The sequence below is a fragment of the Rhinolophus sinicus genome, linkage group LG03, assembly GCF_036562045.2.
Source record: "Rhinolophus sinicus isolate RSC01 linkage group LG03, ASM3656204v1, whole genome shotgun sequence".
In the NCBI taxonomy this organism is placed as follows: Eukaryota; Metazoa; Chordata; class Mammalia; order Chiroptera; family Rhinolophidae; genus Rhinolophus; species Rhinolophus sinicus.
In genome coordinates, this window is record NC_133753.1 from 155,232,763 (window position 1) to 155,251,880 (window position 19,118).

General features: G+C 38.3%; 1 long non-coding RNA gene across 2 annotated transcripts in view; it reads left to right on the top strand.

Moving 5' to 3' along the window:
• Positions 1-17,371, top strand: part of LOC141570423 (uncharacterized) — a 121,415-nt gene extending 104,044 nt beyond the window's left edge. For both annotated transcript variants that reach the window (XR_012494429.1, XR_012494428.1), the window contains 2 exons: positions 16,190-16,415; positions 17,237-17,371. This is a non-coding gene — a long non-coding RNA (uncharacterized LOC141570423). The remainder of the gene's footprint in view (positions 1-16,189; positions 16,416-17,236) is intronic.
• The last annotated feature ends 1,747 nt before the right edge of the window (positions 17,372-19,118 follow it).

The window sequence follows — 19,118 nt, forward strand, 5'->3', positions numbered from 1 at the left end:
AGTTGGGAAGGGAGGCTGCTTTAGCCCAGTGTTTGGCATCCGTAGCCTGTGGGACAAATCTGGCCTGTGGCTTGTTTTTGGAAATAAGGATTTATTGGAACACAACCCCTCATTCATTAATGTATTCTCTATGCATTGGTGCTGTAATGGTAGAGTTGAGTAGTTGTGACAGAGACCAAATGGCCCAGAAAGCCTAAAATATTTACTATTTAGTCTTTTTCAGAAAAAAGCTTACCCACCTGTGTTTTAGGCAGTGGGTAATGCTTGGGAGTATGAAAGAGGATGGTGCTGTGTTGGGGATGCAGAGTTGGGCCCTATAAGTGGGTTGATAATGTTGGCACATGAAGCAGGAGGTAGGTGCCCTGGGTGGGGGGAGGGGGTAAAGTGGTGAAAGGAATCACACATTATCTACTGTTCAGCCAGGCGATGCCATAGCCGGCCATGATAAGGAGCCTGGAAAAAGTAATAACATGCATGGACCCCTGGTTCTCTAGAACTTTACAGTCTTCTATAGAGAGCAGTGATGTAGGCAGGCACGTGCATTCTATTAATTATATGCAGACAAATAGACAAACATTTAACAAATAGAGCCTTTAAATTTATAAAGAAATTGTATCATATACAAACCAAAGGTACATGTAGAAGGCGCTATGGCAGTACCATGTTTAGAAAGGATGAAATTGGTCATTCCTCTTTGAGTGGCTTGGGGAAGGGGTTCAGAAAAGAGGCAGAATAGCCACAGCTGTGGAAAAGGAATAAGAAGGGTGAATTAGGATGGGGAATTAGGCACAAGGGTGCCATTTAGAGCCAGAATGAGAAGACTGAAGTGGACCTGAGTCTCTGCCTGAGAGAATAAGTGAGGAGGAAATGTAAGAATCAGAAAGGAGCTCTATGCAGAGAGGGGCCAGGATATTAGGGCCAATCTTTATTATTATTTTCTTAAAGGAATACGACAGTCCCCTCCACCCCCAGCTGTTGGAATTAAAAAAATCATTAATGTATGAGCATTCCTCTCCGTCCTGACTTATTCTGCTTCCAAGCAAGATTATTTTAACATTTTGGCTTCTGGGGTTTAGTCAGGCTACTTAGGACAATAGAAAAATGTTAAACTAGAAGAGGAGATCAGAATTGAGAAGAAATGGAAGTACTGGTGGCGGGGTGGCAGAGTGACTGGAGAATACATCCAGGCAGTTAGGGGAAGGATGGGGAAAAGACCAGTCAGTTTCTTGGGCAGGGCTGAAGAAGAGGGGATTTGGGGGGTTTAAAGAGAGAGGGAACAAGTCTTTGGGGGCTACTCCAGGCATGCATGGCAAGTAGATAATACGGGTAGGGATGACAAATTGATTTTGCTCTCAATTATGAATTGCGTTCCATTTGATGTTTTTCAGCAGCCTCAATAAAGATTAAGACTTGTCACTTAATTCTTGGCTGCCAAACAGTTGTTTAAATATGACGCTGTGCAGAGACTGGACCACGTATGATTAATTCTTCTTCCTAAATCATTTTTTATTTTTAAATTTATTTGAAGAGCTTTATCAAAGTATAATTGACACAACACACTGCACACATTTTAAAGTGCACAATTTGTTGTGTTTTGACACGTAAACACCTGTGAACTATCACTATAATCACGATGATGGATACATCCATCACCCTCCAAAGCATCCTTTTGTAATCCCTCCCATTGCACTTTCTCCAGGAGACCACTGACCTGCTTTCTGTCGTTATAGATTAGTTAGCACTTCCCGGAATTTTATGTAAAATGGAATCACACATTATCTACTCTTTCTATGGGGATGTGTGGGTATGTAGTCTGTCTCCTTTTGCTCAGAATAATTATTTTGAAATTTATTCACATTTTTGCATGCATTAATAATTCATTTCTTTTTACTGCTCAGTAGTATTCCATTATATGGATATACCACAGATTATTCATCTTGTGATGGATGTTTGAGTTTCCAGTTTTGGGCTGTTAAAGTAAAGCAACTGTGAATATTTATGTTCATGTCTTTGTATGGACACATGCTTTTAGTTCTCTTGGACAAATACTTAGGAATGTAATGGCTGGATCATATGGTAGGTATATGTTTTAGTTAAGAAACTTCCAAACTGTTTTCTGAAGCAGTTGTACCATTTTACACACCCACCAGAAGTGTATGAATGTTCCAGTTTTACATCCTCACTAGCACTGGTATGCTCAGTCTCTTTAATTTTAGCTATTCAAATAGGTGTGCAGTGCCATCGCATTGTAGTTTCACGTTTTCTGTCCTTAACGATTAATGATGTTGAACATCATTGCATGTGCTAATATCTATATGCCTTCTTTGGTGAAGTGTCTATTCATATTTTTGCCCATTTCCTATTGGGTCGCTTGCAATCTGATTGTTGATTTTAAGAGCTTTTAAATATATTCTGGATACAATTCCTTTATAAGGTATTTGATTTGTAAATATTTTGTTTCAGTCTGTGGTTTGTGTTTTAATGACCCTAGCAGTCTTTCAAAGAACAGATGTTTTTAATTTTGATAAGTCCAATTTATTGATTTTTTTTCTTTTGTAGATTGTTCTTTTGATGTTGTATCTAAGAAATCTTTGTTTGACTCAAGATCACAAAGATTTTATTATATGTTTTCTTCTAGGAGTTTTATAGTTTTAGGTTTAGTTTGATATAGGTTTAGGTCTATGAACCATTCTGAGTTAATTATTGTATAAGTGTGATTAAAGTTCTTCATTTGCATATAGCTATCTAAGTTTTTCAGCATTGTTTATTGAAAAGACTACCCTTTCTGCGCTGAACTACCTTTGCACCTTTTTCAAAAATCCATATCGTTAAAGAATCCATTCCTGGATTCTTTCTGTTCCATTGATCTATTTGTCTATCTTTACGTTAGTACCCTGCTGTCTTGATTGCTGTAGCTTCATAAATCTTGAAATTTGGTGCTTTTAGTCCCCTACTTTTTTTTTTTTAAGTCAGAGTTGTTTTGGCTGTTCTGTCCTTTGCATTTTCATATGAATTTTAGAATCAGTATGTTAATTTCTGGGATTTTTTTGAGTGGAATTGCAGTGACTCTCTAGGTCAATTTTGAGAGAATTAGCGGCTTAACATTATTGAGTCTTCCAACTCATGAATATGGTTTTTATTTAGGTTTTTAAAAATTGGTCTCAGCAATGTTTTGTCATTTTCAGTGCAGGTCTTGCACAATATTTGTCAGAGTGACCCCTAAGTGTTTCACTTTTTTTGGATGGTATTACAAATAGTACTGATTTTTTTCCAATTTGTGGTTCTTTGTTGCTAGTATATAGAAATACAATTGATTTTTGTATATTGATCTTGAATCCTGTAACCTTGCTAAACTCACTTATTTGTTTTAATAGCTTTTTTTGGTAAGTGAATAACTTGTAATGAGCAAACTGAACAGGCACATTTCCATAGGTGAAAGAATGCCATCCACAGCGTTGGTCTGAAGTTGCCTTTTTAAGCTGGTCTAGGATGCCCTCCAGCTGCTCTGGGAATGGCTCTGTGGTGCTTCTTCCAGAACAAAACGTCTCTCATGAAGAAGGGTTAGGGCAAAATCACGGTGAGTGATTACTCCCAGACAGTATATGGGCAAAAATGCCCAGGCCCTATGGTGGGCAAGAATAATGAGGATTTGAATAAACATGAAATGTCCAAGGACACTCCAAAAGGAGTGTCCGCATGGAGACATACCGAATGGAGGTAGGTCTGTGGGAGTTGGCTGCCACCCGTGCAGATAGTCATAGGAATAGGGTGAGGGAAAGACTGCTGTGTGACAGCAGTATTTCTTATTTCCCATGAGGGGAACATTCATCTGAACCAACCCTGAGAGGAAGAACTGAAGCGGGAAGAGTGTTGGCTATGTCTATATGATAGTAAATATATAGATAATAAATGGGAACTTTAGCTAATGCATTGGAAGTTTATTTCAATTCCTGGGTTGTTATCATGTGGGTAAGATGAATTGCTGGAGTGACTTTGTTTTTAGGTGCTTATTTTATGTCACAGAGGCACAGTTGTTATGAAATAAGAAATGGCAGACTGTGGCAACAGATTGGTTATGGCAGAAGAAGGATTGAAATGAGTCAAACAGAACTCCAGTGTTTTCTGTAATAGGAGTGCAAGGATATTGTCGGTAGTTAGAGAAACCCTGGCACGGACAAGGAGATGTACAGGTAAGGCTCACATTAAGTTGGTCTATAAGTTCAATTTTAAATAAGACTTGGTGGGACTGACCAAATGATTGCCATTCTACGTCTGTTCCTCTACGTAGAATCCTTTTGTTCCAAGAAGACCCTTTGGGTGTACTATGAGGGCAAAGGTAGTGAGAAGCCAAATGGCCAGAGAGCTAGACCCTCCATCTTCCTCACTCCTATCCTAACTTCTGCATTCAACCAGAAGACTTGCCCCTTCTTTTAGAAAAACAATCTGTATAATATATTAGGATTCCACATCAGAAGTTGTTTTCTGAAGAACTGTGTGTGTGTGTGTGTGTGTGTGTGTGTGTGTGTGTGTGTGTGTGTTTGAAAACCACTGGACTAGATTAATGAAAGTGATCAATGATAAATGCCTTCCTCACAGACAAGGAGCAAAGTGTCACACAGAACTTGTGCTCTTTGCAAAGTGGAAGGGAATCATTTCCTTCTTAGCCTGAGGTCCTGCTAAAGTGACAAGTTACTGTTATCCCAACGTTAGGTTTGCCAAATATTATATGGGTCGTAATTATGCTAAAATTTATTTGCTGTTTATCTGAAATTCAAATTTAACTGGATGCCTTGTATTTTTATTTTCTAAATCTGACAACCCTAATTAATGCATAATTCCTAACAAAATAGTGAGTGGATTCTCCCAATGTAATGATTCCTAAGCCTGACCAAAAAATTCTCACATCTTGGCTACGTGCTTCATAATACCGTAGTAATCCTTCGGCCTGCCACGCACAGCTTTCCCAGTAGCCAGTAGTTCTTTCTTCCTTGGGGATAAGGGAACAGGTACCTTTTTAAGCCAGAAGGGCCTCAGTTTCCCCAGGACACTGAAGACAAATTAGTCCAAATTCTGCCATTGAACTGGTTTTTCCATTGTTTGTTCTTAAGTGTCATTTCATCTTTGAAATTTCAAGTTGCAGGTATTAATTAGAATATCAATGGTATCTTGGAATCTTCATCGATATCATAGACTCTTTCCACAGAGATAATTTTTAACATTATTTTTGTTGTCTTTGTCACTTTTTCTTTTTAAACCTCAGTTCATTTTATCTGTTATATTGCCAAGTACTTGGTCAATACCACTAATAACAGCTTGCTGTGGTTCTGTATCTTTCTTTCCTTCTTTTATAAAAGCCCATTAGAGATCTGAGCTTATCAGAAAACCCCCTGGCACTGGCAGTTTAGCTATCCCTTGCTTGTCTTTCTCATTTAAATCCCATCACAATAAATACCATTATAAGAAAGCTTTCTAGGCAGTAAAACTAAATCCGTGTTTTGGATGATCCATTATATGTGCTTTTATCATCACATTTGATTCTCATAACCCTATGAGACAGGTGTTATAACTTCATTTTTTAGAAGAGGAAGCCAAGACACAGGTAAAGCTATTTGCCCAAGGTCACACATCTGGAAATTTGTAGAGCTATGGTATGGACCCACCTCTGTCTGATTTCAAAATTATTGCTTATGGCTGTTGTGTTATATTCTGCAAACAGGGCTTTGCTGGTCTGACTTCAGTCAGTTATATGCAATAATAATCCGATAGAGTGACTGTCTATGTTACAGAGAAATTGATAGTGTACTTCCTGCCCTGTGAGAGAAGATAGCTGAGCTTTCCCTAGTAGGTTTGTTCTTCCAATAGAAGTGGTTTTCCTTTAGTAACTCTTATTTTTCACCTAGAAGAAATAACCATTTAATTGGGTGCCATCATGTTCCATAATTAATTTAAAAAATCTGCATACAGAAAAATCCCAGCATCTGGTGAGAAAAATGGGGGAAGGTATGTGTTTGTGTATTCATGACATTTCTTCTCCTTGCTGGGTTTAGTTCTCTTTGTTTGTGGATTTATGAAACAGAAGCTGGATGTTGGTGTTCTTTCTTCTCCAGATTTCTCAACCTGGAGCCTGGTTTCTAGCCATGTGTTAATTTTAGCACCATTTTATTTCATTAAAATAATTGGCGAGTTCCTTGAATTCGTCACAACGGGAGTTCACCTATTTTTAACTGTTTAAAACTTAATGTGGTGGTGCTATTTTTACTCGGAAAATAGTTCTCCATAAGTTACTTCTGAATGTTTTTCCCTATAAGGGAGGTCCATTTAACCATTTTGAGTCACAGTGTCCTGTAACGCAAAATGCCACCTCTACGTAGATGACTCCCAACCTTTCTTTGGAATCCCACACCCTTATGTACAGTTACTGGCTGGATATCCCACTTCGACATGTAAAAGGCAGATCTAGCTTAGCATGTTCAAAAAGGCTCTTGGCCTTCCTCTCCAAACCTGATCTTCTCTCATTCTTCTTTCTTGATGAATGTCTACTTCAATCTTTCAGTTGCTCAGGCCATAAATCTGGGCCTGATGTGTCACTCCCTTCTTTCTCTCATCCAGTCAATTCTCAAATCCTGTCAGCAGTACTGTCACAATATGTTCATAATATGACCACTTTTATCCCCCATGTCTATCACCTTAGTCCCAACTGCCCCCATTTCTCTCCTAGATTATTGTTATAGTTACCTCTTTGCTTCTTCCCTTGCTCTGCCAAGTCTCTTCTCCACATACTAGCTAGACTGATATTTTAAAAACACCTCTTCGGTTGAAAACCCTTCACTGATTTCCCATCTCACTTGGTATAAAATGCAAGACCTTACATGATCTGCCCCCCCTCCCCCAATCTCTGATCCCATCTCCAGCTCCTTCTACACCTCCAGGCCAGTCACAGTGGCCTTCCCCGAAACTTGCCCTGTGAGCACACGCTCCTCTGCTTCCTGCACCTGCCTGGAACACTCTTGCCCTGGGGACCCACGTGACTCCCTCCCTCCCTTTACCTCTCTGCTCAAACATCACCTTACCAGGAAGTCTTACCTGACCTAGATAAAATGTTGCCTCCATCTGAGAGCAGGCCCTTTTTTGCTTTTGTTTCCTGTGCATCCCCATTACCTGGCACAAGGTAGACACACTCAGTAAATGTCTTCATTCAGTAAATACAAGTGAATTCATTAGTTTCCAGGTAAGAAAAGAATTTTGTAGTTGTCATTGTTTTCCCTTGAATGTCTGTGATTTAGTTCTGGGTTCCAGTACACCTTGATTAGTATCCTGTCTGATCCTGAGCAAATCACGTATCTCAGTTTCTTTAACTGTAAAATTCAGGGTTGGACTATGCAAGGCAACTATGCAAGGCAAGTTTTAGTTGCCCTTTCCTGGTTTTGTAAGTGTGGGATCTCTTCTGAGATCCAGCAATAGCATACCAAGGGTTGGGGTCTCTTCTATAGCCCTACAGTGGTGTCAGAAGTGATGGAGACAGCCTATTCTTCCACTTTCTATCCACTTTGTGAAGCCTTCCTTCTTCTCACCATCAAGTACTTTATGTCCTTGTGCCGTCATGGCACACCTTGAGTAGGAGCAGTTGTGAGGCGTGTTGTCAGACACCAGTTAATATTTACAGATCATGAAAATTTGTATAGAAGTTACATTAAAAAGTCAGAGTGGATTAAAGAATATCTGTTAAACAACCTAACGTTGCTCATCTACATTCTGTTGTGCTGTCTTGAATGGGGGAGAAATAGTGGAACATGGTGGGAACTATGTAGAATTCACTGAATGCCTTTGGGGAATGTCCTATATGTGAATGTCATTGGTTTTATGTGTTGTGGTAGGAAAACAAAAGATTTAGTACTGGTCTTGCAATGCTTGAGATACAGAGGTGTTGCAGTGTTTGAGATATAGAGGTAAGAATTGTGCTCTCTTCCTTCATAGAGTTTATAGTCTAGATTAGATTACAAGACAGGACATATTTGACCCACAAAAAGGTGTGTAGGAACACGGGTTAATAGGTGTGACTGCCAGATGTGCGGTGCAGTTTGAGCTAGAGCTTCCCAGTAGCGTCCTTATGGGCCAAGATTTTTTGTGGGGATTGGTTCATAAGAGATGGGAGACTTGAGTTGTGTTGTGTGGGGGTCTCTTCTCCTCTCAAGAAGCCAACTCTACAAGACAGTCTCCCTCCCCTCTTTCCTCTGGTCCAGGGTGATAACAGCTTGGTTTGCACTGACTATCAGGTTTCTGTAGTATTCCTGTGGTCCTTTTACATCATGCTGTCATAAATAAACCCTCTTTGAAGGTTTCAAGTGGGTCATCTGTTTCCTGTTGGGATTCTGACCAGTACTGTCATGAAACAAATTTTTTGCTTAATGGGAACAGATGAGACCTCCAGATTATGACTATTTTTCTTCAGCGATATGCAGCCTTCCAGAAAGATAAGCTTAATATCTGCACCAAAGGAAGACAAGTACCATTTCCATATCCCTAATCTTCTGCTTCAAGTCCCTTGACTTAGGAATCTTGTTTGTCCTTTGATATATATGCTACCTTGGATGGATCAAAGAGGAATTTGCTGTTGGTGTCCTAAAGACATAGGTTGACAATATAATTGACTTTCTAAAGTGGAACGCTTTTAAGAGTGCAAAGGTGTACTATAAATGATTACTCAGGGACAGTAGTTGTAAACCAGGGTTGTTGGAGGCAAACATGACTGAATGATCATTCTACAGATAACGTAAAGGGATGTTATAATTGGCTTTCATTAATCTGAAATTATAATTTCTAGAGGAAGTAAAGGGCACCCCTTCTGCTTGCACCAACCTAGTAAGTCTGGCAGGCCAATGCTGGATGAGAAGGATGCAGATCTCAAAGAGAGGAAGGGCAAGAGCGCTTCAGTCGGGACTAGCTTAGTGAGCAAAGGCCAAACATCAGGCTCCAGCTGCTACACAAAGCAGATTAAAGGCCTGAGCTCCATCACCAGTGCACTCGTGTGTGCGCACAGGGCTAGGTTTATTTAGAGGGATACATTTTCTTTATAAACCTTTCAACAACTAAAAATGTGAAGAGATGCTTCAAAGCATCAGATCTCCCCAGTAGCCTGGTGTGTGCGTGGAAGCTGATGCTCCTCATTTGGCTGTGTGCTGTGAGGTCCAATGCAGTATTTGGGATTATCTGGCCAATTAGTGCATTGGTACTTTGTCTGCCTCTCAAGGGATTTCCCTTTAAACTCTCTAATAGGAACATTTTGTTTTCCCTAGAAGAACAATTTGGTCACCCTTTGGGTAACCATCTCTTGTAATCTGTGCTTTTGTATTTATTTCCACAGTTTGAACATACCCTTTTCTCATTTTTCTTAGTACTCAATGTTCTTGCGGGTAATTTATGGGGCGCACTTTGCATCATGCTCTCCAGCTTGGTGGTTATCATTTCTGTTTTTGAAAACAAAAGTTTATCTTGCAGAGGAAAGTTCTTTGTGTACATTCATAAATTTGTGTCTGTATATTTTAACTTCATGAAAGAGCAGGGAGCTGCTGTGATTTGTTGGAAAACCTCTTCCAGAATTAAGTGATATTTTTATGATACCAAATCAGAAGCTTCTAGCATTTGGGGCCTATTTATTATTTATTATGAATCAGATTGACAATTAGTTGAGTTGGAATTTGAAATATGCAGCATAGATAATGGTTAGTTCCCTCAGTAATAAATTATGCCTATAACTTCAATAGCTGCCATAAGGTAAATTGGCTGTGGTTGAGATTATAGGCCTAGTGGCTTGGCTTTTCTTAAGTATGGTTGATTTACAGAGGTCGGATAGGTGAGCACATGCTTTCAGTTCCATTATGCAGTATTTGTGAGGCCTAACTGTGGAGGTAATACATGGATAAAGACTAAAAAGGACGCGAACACCTACATATAAATTGGCATCTCTTTGGCTTCCTCTCAGTCGCCACCTGTGAACTTTTTTTTTTTTTTAACGCTCTATTAGGTTGGTGCAAAAGGTTAAAAATAATGCCAAAACCTACAATTACTTTTGTACCAACCTAATAGATTTAGAAAGCTTCTGGGGCTGCCTTTATTTATTTATTTTTTGTCTGTGCTTCTGGACTCGCCACTGAAATGCTCCTCCAGCTGAACCTTTGACTAGCTGCCTGCCCTCATCCAATAAAGACATTAGTTTGCTTCCTGAAGCCTTCTAATTCACTCTAACGGGCCGTGACAACTTGTTGCTTCTTCCTGGTCAGAATAACAAAGCGTCCTTCGTTAGTCTCTCTCTTAGCTCAAATGAAAAGACGAACTCAAAGAACACACCCTGCACCTCATTCAGGAAGCTCCCTCCCTCACAGGAGCATATTCCCTTATTCATCTTCTGCCTTCCTAGATTCGGAAACTTATGTGGCTTCTAGCAAATAAATGGCAGTGGTCTTCAAAAGGAAGATTAAGAATTCACCGGAAGAGTGCTATAATAGAAAGGACTTTGATGCTGCATGTGAATAATCTCAGACCCACTTAATTTCATTAATTCATTAATTCATTTGTTCATTAATTCCTAAAACTTTTATGTAGTGCTTGCTAAGTACCAGGCACTACTTGCTTCTAGAGAACTTGACATGTGGAATATTATTTTTTGTGTGTGTGGCTGATGAGATAATAGTATACTCAGGAAACCTAGGAGGCTCTGTAAGAATTATAAGAATTAATACAGTTTTTGTAAAGTGACTGGAATTAACAATAATTGAAAAAAAAGCTCATTTTCCTCTACAGTAATAATGACACCTATAAATGGAAATGGGAAAAGTATTTCTTTAAAATAGTGACAGAAAATTACAAAATACTAAGAACATTATTTCATATATATATATATATATATATATATATATATATATATATATATATATTTAATTTATTGGGATGACAATTGTTAGTAAAATTACATAGATTTCAGGTGTACAATTCTGTATTACATCATCTATAAATCCCATTGTGTGTTCACCACCCAGAGTCAGTTCTCCTTCCATCACCATATATTTGATCCCCCTTACCCTCATGTCTCACCCCCCACGCCCCTTACCCTCTGGTAACCACTAAACTATTGTCTGTGTCTATGAGTTTCTGTTTCTCATTTGTTTGTCTTGTTCTTTTGTTGTTTTTGGTTTATATACCACATATCAGTGAAATCATATGGTTCTCTGCTTTTTCTGTCTGACTTATTTCGCTTAGCATTATATTCTCAAGATCCATCCATGTTATCACAAATGTTCCTATATCATCTTTTCTTACCGCCGAATAGTATTCCATTGTGTATATATACCACAACTTCTTTATCCATTCATCTATCGAAGGACGTTTTGGTTGTTTCCATGTCTCGGCCACCATAAACAAAGCTGCAATGAACATTGGGGCACACGTGTCTTTATGTATAAATGTTTTCAGATTTTTTGGGTAGATACCCAGGAGAGGGATTGCTGGGTCATATGGTAATTCTATTTGTAATTTTTTGAGGAACCTCCACACTGCCTTCTATAGCAGCTGCACTAGTCTGCATTCCCACCAAGAGTGTATGAGGGTTCCTTTTTCTCCACAGCCTCTCCAACACTTGTTACTATTTGTCTTGTTGATGGTAGCCATTCTGACTGGGGTGAGGTGATATCTCATTGTGGTTTTTATTTGCATTTCTCTGATGATTAGTGATGTTGAGCATTTTTGCATATGTCTATTTGCCATTTGTATGTCCTCTTTGGAGAAATGTCGCTTCAGGTCCTCTGTCCACTTTTCAATTGGGTATTTTGTTGTTGTTGTTCTTGAGTTGTATGAGTTCCTTGTATACTTTGGATGTTAGCCCTTTATCGGAGGCACTGTTTGCAAAAATCTTCTCCCACTCAGTTGGTTCCTTCTTTATTTTGTCTATGGTTTCTTTTGCTGTGCAGAAGCTTTTAAATTTCATATAGTCCTATTCATTTATTTTAGCTTTTACTTCCTGTGCCTTTGGAGTCAAATTCATAAAATGCTCTTTGAACCCAAGGTCCATAAGTTTAGTACCTATGTTTTCTTCTATGCAGCTTATTGTGTCAGGTCTTATGCTTAAGTCTTTGATCCATTTTGAATTAATTTTGGTACATGGTGACAGATAGCAGTCCAGTTTCATTCTTTTGCACGTGGCTATCCAATTCTCCCAGCACCATTTATTGAAGAGGCTGTCTTTTCTCCATTGTATTTTTTTTTGCTTCTTTGTCAAAAACTATCTGTCCATATTTATGTGGTTTTATTTCTGGGTTCTCAATTCTATTCCATTGGTCTATGTGTCTGTTTTTCTGCCAATACCATGCTGTTTTGATTATTGTAGCCCTGTAGTACAAGCTAAAGTCAGGGAGTATAATACCTCCAGTATTGTTCTTTTTTCTTAAGATTGCTTTGGCTATTCGGGGTCTTTTGTGGTTCCAAACAAATCTGATGATTTTTTGTTCTACTTCTTTTAAAAAAAGCATACCACATTCTTAGATGGCAGACATCATATCATAAAAATGTCAAATTACTCAAAATTATTGTATATTTTTAGTATTATTCCAGTGGACTCTCAAACCATTTTTTTTTATATGAGTGATATTTTTTTAAACTTTTTAAAAAATTAGTTTCAGGTATAAAACAATGTAATAGTTAGATATTTATCATTTATATCCCTCACACGGTGACAACCCTCCTCCCCCCATCCACTACCCCTCTGACATCGCACACAGCCATTACATTTCCACTGTCTCTATTCCTAATGCTGTACTCCGCTTCTTCACTTCTTGTAACTACATATATATATATATATATATATATATATATATATATATGTAATTGTAGTTGACATTCATTACTGTTCAGCGTCGGCTTAAGGTGTACAGTGCAGTGATCAGGCATCTACATCATCCCTGAGGTGGTCTCCCTAATGAGACAAGTGTATCCATATTATTGCAAATGGTAAGATTTCATTCTTCTTTATGGCTGCATAATACTCCATTGTATAAATGTACCACAGTTTCTTAATCCAGTCATCTACTGTTGGGCATTTCGGTTGCTTTCATATCTTGGCTATTGTGTATAGTGCTGCAATAAACATAGGGTTGCACAAATATTTTTGAATTAGAAGTTTTGAATTTCTCTGGATAGATACCTAGGAGTGGAATTGCTGGGTCATAAGGTAATTCCATTTTCAGAGTTTTGAGATACCTCCATACTGATTTCCGTAGGGGCTGCACCAATCTGCAATTCCACTAACAGTGCACAAAGTTTCCCTTTTCTCCACATCCTCGCCAGCACTTGTTGTTTGTTGATTTATTGATGATAGCCATTTTGACTGGGGTAAGATGGTATCTCATTGTGGTTTTTATTTGCATTTCTCTAATGATTAGTGAGGTTGAGCATTTTTTCATATGTCTGTTTGCCATCTGTATGTCCTCTTTAGAAAAATGTCTCTTCATGTCCTCTGCCCATTTTTTAATTGGGTTGTTTGCTTTTTGGAGTTGAGTTGAGTGAGTTTTTTTTTAATAAATTTTGGATATTAACCCCTTATCGCACATATCATTGGCAAATGTCTTCTCCCATTCGGTAGGATCCCTTTTTGTTTTATTGATGGTTTTCTTTGCTGTGAAAAAACTTTTTAGTTTGATGTAATCCCACATGTTTATTTTTTCTCTCACTTCTCTTGCCCGAAGGGATATATCAGTAAAAATCTTACTCCAGGTAATGTCTGTAAACTTTCTTCCTGTATTTTCTTCTGGGAGTTTTATGGTTTCAGATCTTACATTTAAATCTTTAATCCATTTTGAATTTATTCTTGTATATGGTGTGAGGAGGTGGTCCAGCTTCATTTTTTTGCATGTGTCTGTCCAGGTTTCCCAGCACCATTTATTGAATAGACTGTCTTTACCCCACCGTACATTCTTGCTTCCATTCTCATAGGTTAAATGACTATGTAGGCATGGGTTTATTTCTGGGCTGTCTGTTCTGTTTCATCGATCTATGTGTCTATTTTTATGCCAGTACCATGCTGTTTTGATTGTAGGCTTGTAGTATCAAACCATTTTTAATTGGATAAAATCATGTCAAATTTCACATATAAAAGTAAATGACCAAAAATGGTAAGTAAAGTATGACAAAAAATAGATGACACTTTTCTTATTAAATAATCAGTATGTTCAACAAAGGTACTATATTAAAAACCAAGATGGTACTGCAAAGAATAAACAAATCAGTAGACTCGAATATAAAATCAAGAATACATCCCAACATATATGGAAAATTAACATGTGATAAAGGTGGCACTTCAATTCAGTAGGAAATTAATGATTTATTTAATAAGTAGTGCTGATATAACCGGCTAGTCTTCTAGGAAGAAGAGTTGGACCTCATTACACAAAATATGCAAATATAAATTCCAGATAGCCTGAAGATTTCCGTAAGCAATAAAATAACATTGTAGAAGAGAATCTAAGAGACAATATGTAACCAAGGAGTAGTTAAGACCTTTATAACCAACTCAAGAAAGCCTGACACCATTATATATACCACTTATAGATGATTTGAATATAAAAAAACACAAACAAAGGAGAAATATGGTAGATTTGGAAAAAGATATTTCCAACAAGCATGGCAAAAGTAATATACAAGTAGGGTTAAGAATCAGTGAGTAAAACCAAATGTCCTCCCCCATAAGTTTTGGTCAAGAATATGAATAGGTAACTCATAGACGAGCAAATCTAAAAGTTCAACTAATTAATCAATGAAGATGTGCCCAAATTTACTAGTGATCAGAGAAAAGAAAATTAAGGTAACAGTGAATTATCATGTTACACACTTCAGATTGGCAAAAGTTAAAAAACAGCAATATTATCTATTGCTGCAAAATAGGCAGGGAGAAGTTCTCATACATCTCTACTAATGGAAATGTAAATTGTTACAGTCTTTTTGGAAACAACTTGGCAGCATTTATGAAAATTAAAAAAAACATGTAGGTATGTATGTGTGCCTTTTAAACCTTCAGTCCTAGTCCTGGGAATCCTATAGATATGATAGCATCAAGATGCAGGTAAAACAATTTTTTTTGCAGTATTTTTCATGTTGCAAAAACAAAAGAAAACAGGAAACAAAATGAGTGGACATCAAAAGGTAAATGTTGAATTCATGATGATGTGTCTCCACCATGAAACATTACACAGCTGTTAAAAACACTTAGAGCTAACCAGGTTGATTTTGGGAGGGATTGTTATGAAGTATGGAATAGGAAGAACAAGGTTCAGAGAGGTCTACATAACATGGGAAAATTGGAGTTAGCAGTAGAGGAGAGCATGGGAGGTGAGGAAGAGAAGAGGCAGGCAAAAAAGAATACAATGTATTAAAACAACCCATGGAGGGTGTGTGTGTGTGTGTGTGTGTGTAGAGGTAGGTAGGTAGGTATATGTGTAAAGTAAATTGGAAATAAGGTAGAGTTTGAGCCACATAAACTGACATATAAGTATTTTGGAATTTAAGGCTTTGGAAATGGAATGGATTCCACATGAAGACAAAGAATAATATGTGGCCATACTCAAGGGTGACCAAAGGGAAGCAGAAATGAAAGTCCTTAGAACCCAGAAGGTGAAGAAAAGTTCTGAGGCCCATCGTCTGAGACTGTGTGATGTGTTAGAAGCTGCTCAGCACTGATCCTGAGTCAGGTAGAGGGGCAGATAGAGGTGTTGAGGGGCCTGACGCTTATACAATTCTTTAAGAGAATTAGAATCATGAATACTCCATCAGGTATAGAGGAACATTTATTTAGAAAAAGAAAAGAATCACAATCCATTACAAATTTGAAAAAGCTGACCAATATTACAAACATCAAAAATACATTCTTTGCCTTCAGAATCTTTGATTGCCTCTTCATATGACAATTTTGTAATGCCTTTTTCATAGAGAGAATAGAAAGGTAATAGTTTTTCTTCTAACATGGTTGACTAAAGTTTTTTTTTTTTTTTTATCAATAGTTTAGAGAAGTTTGTTTTCAGTGTCACAACTCATTAGGTTCATACCACATACATTTTTAGGATTGTTGTCAAGTTTGGAAAAATCTTCATCAAGAGTAAAACTTTTATTTTGATGATGTATTAATCTGAATCCTCTGCTTATTTTGTCGTAGATCTGATGATTGGAAGAATTTTCCATAGATTAGCTTGTGATTCTGTACATTTCAAACCTGGTTTCTTCTCGACTACCCAACACGTTCCTGGTGCGGGACCCTGAAGTGTGTGCTCATATCGAGATGTGATCTCTTACCCCGTACCTGTGCCGCTCAGGGACCGTCTGCATACTCCAGGACACTAGCAATCATGTCACTAACAGAGGAATGACGGAGAACTACCTAAGTATATTTTACTTTTCTATTAAACCCAAATGAAACATATCCTCAACTTTCCCTTAGCTGGATCCCCCACACGTTCATAACCTGTCTAATGCCACCCAATACAGAAGGGAAATTGGAGTAGACATAGACAGACTGCAATCTTAACCATTTTGGTTAAAATAGCTGATTTTTGCAAATTTTACAAAAACCTCTGACTATGTTGCTAGGTCTCCTCCCAAGGCGTTGGAACTTAAATTTCATTAGTTTACAATTATGTTATGTTCTTTCATTTATTGGCAACCTCCTTAGTGTTCGACTGGATAGAGTATTAAGCTGCTTGTAAGTGTGACTCTGTGTGTGTGTGTGTGTGTGTGTGTGTGTGTGTGTGCATAGCATTTTTTAATTTGTTACAAATTTTTTGTCACTCTACAGCATAGGTCCAAATAAGTCAGCCTTGCTTTTCTGGCTTCAAATCATTTTTTTTAAAACCCTGGAATCCCAGTACAGGAACATTAAACTCTACGACTGCAGTAATTTTAGAGTCAATGTCCTGAAAATGAGAAATTCTGATGAAATGATGTACTGTACAACATCGTTTCCAGCCCCCTACACCACCACTGAAGCTTTGCATACATTTTCCTCCTTCATTTTCATATATATTATATTTACCATCAATCTTGTGGCAAGTTGCAGAGCAGGGAGATTGGGTTACATGGTTCTCTGATGGGGAGATCAATCCGTAAATGGGCCTTTCCTACTTGTAAATGGTCCTTTCCTGCTCAGGGTGAAAAAATTTGAAAACACAGCATTGCTACTCGTGGTTCTTTCTTTTAACCCTGGTAGGATCTTCGGTCCTGGTAATAGCAGCAAAACAGTCAGCCAAAGGTCTGAAGAGGAAAACTAATCAAGAGGAAAGAAGGAAAACCACAAGAAGTGATTGTGTGGTCGCTTGGGGACAACTTTTGATGATTTTGAATATAAATGTAAGAATCCAGGAAATGTCAAAAGAAGGCCTTGGATAAAGCACTCAAAGCCCGATTTATCTGTGGGAAAAATGTTTTTATTTATTAATGGCCTATTTTTTAATGTTTCGTGCTCCTCATAAGGTTTTTGTTCCCTGCACATAAGGGTTTAGTGCAACTAGTTTTGAAATATTTCCCATTTGAAATTGGAAAGCTTATACTTCAAACCCAGGTTTTTCTTCTCTATTTCTCTTTTCCAAGGGATTTTATCATATTTCTGTCCAAACATTGCACTACCTCGGAAGAGAAGTGCGTGCTTATATGTGTATTTAATCCCTCCTCTTATCAAACTTTGGAGTAGAGTGCATTACACAAACACACACACACACACACACACACACACACACACACACACATTTTGACATTACTGGTATAATGACACTGCAATTGCAATAATGAAAAGCAGAATGGGCGGAAGCCCAGGGGCTCTGGGTGTGTTTTCCAGAATGGATTACAAAAATTGGTGGGAAAGAAATAGCTTCTTGTACAGAGAAGAGTTTGGAAATAAGGGCATCAGGAACCTTCTGGGAAGAAATGCAAACCAGATGGAGGAACCCAAAATTAAGAATGATGATGAAAAGAAAGGAGTAGCTGTTTCTTAGAAGCAGTGGGGGGATGGGTCAATTTTCTATTACCTAGTTGTCAGGATAATAGTGTGGGAGGAAGGGTGGTGCAGTGCAAACCTCGGATTTGGGGCTGCGAGGTCCAAGTTAATGCACCTCTCCAGATTGCTTGGCTCCACTCTCTGGGCTCTGGCCACTTACTCGATGGAGAACCCTTGGCCACCACCTTTGCCTCATCTTTTAACACTGTCAGCTGGCCCATCCTCCCCAGGCCGAGGCCCTGCTTACACTCGGCTCCATTATGCTCACAGGGCAGGAACTGCAGCAATCCTACCCCTTGCCCGTTCTACCATGTCTAGGCTCAGGAGAATTGTTGGAAAGGCGCATGGGATCTGACTATTCCAGTGGCTGACTGGAGAAGTTGGATAACACTAACACACCCAGAAGTGTACAGGAGTCCTTTGATCAGGGAGACACAGGAGACAGAAAGGACCTGGAGGATAAATTCTGCTCCGTCTTTCCCTCAATGGACTATTCTGAGATGCAGGGGTTCCACATGGCCTCTCTCCAGCTGTGTTTTCTTGTGAAGCTGTGGCCAACTCAGTAATAGACAACTTTATATTTGCTTCCTTCCTTTCCTGCCTCCCTTTAGGAACTATGGAGATTGTTATTTTAAATATGCCATTAACTTAGGTATGAGGCATCTAAATGGTAGTTTAAAAAGAACACTGTAAGAAATGATCACATTGGTTATAAACAGTTATAATTTGAGGTAAGAAATGACTCTGAATTTTTAAGTCACTGCATTGTACCTTAAATAATATATCTGTGAACCCTTGAACATACTCATTTAGCAATGCAAGGCAAACTTGATGATGAAACTTTTTGTAATTAATTTATTAAGCATTCTGAACTTGGTAGACACACAAACAAAATGATAGTTACTGCTATCAAAAGTATGTTGTTGAATCTTCTTGTATTAGTTTCCCATTGCTGCGTTACAGATGATCACAAACTTAGTGGCTTAAAACAACTTTTAGTATAGTTTCTGCAGGTCAGACGTCAGATATGGCCCAACTGAGTTCTATGCTTAGAGTTTTGAACTCAAGGAGTTGGCTAACTGGGCACTTATCTGGAGGA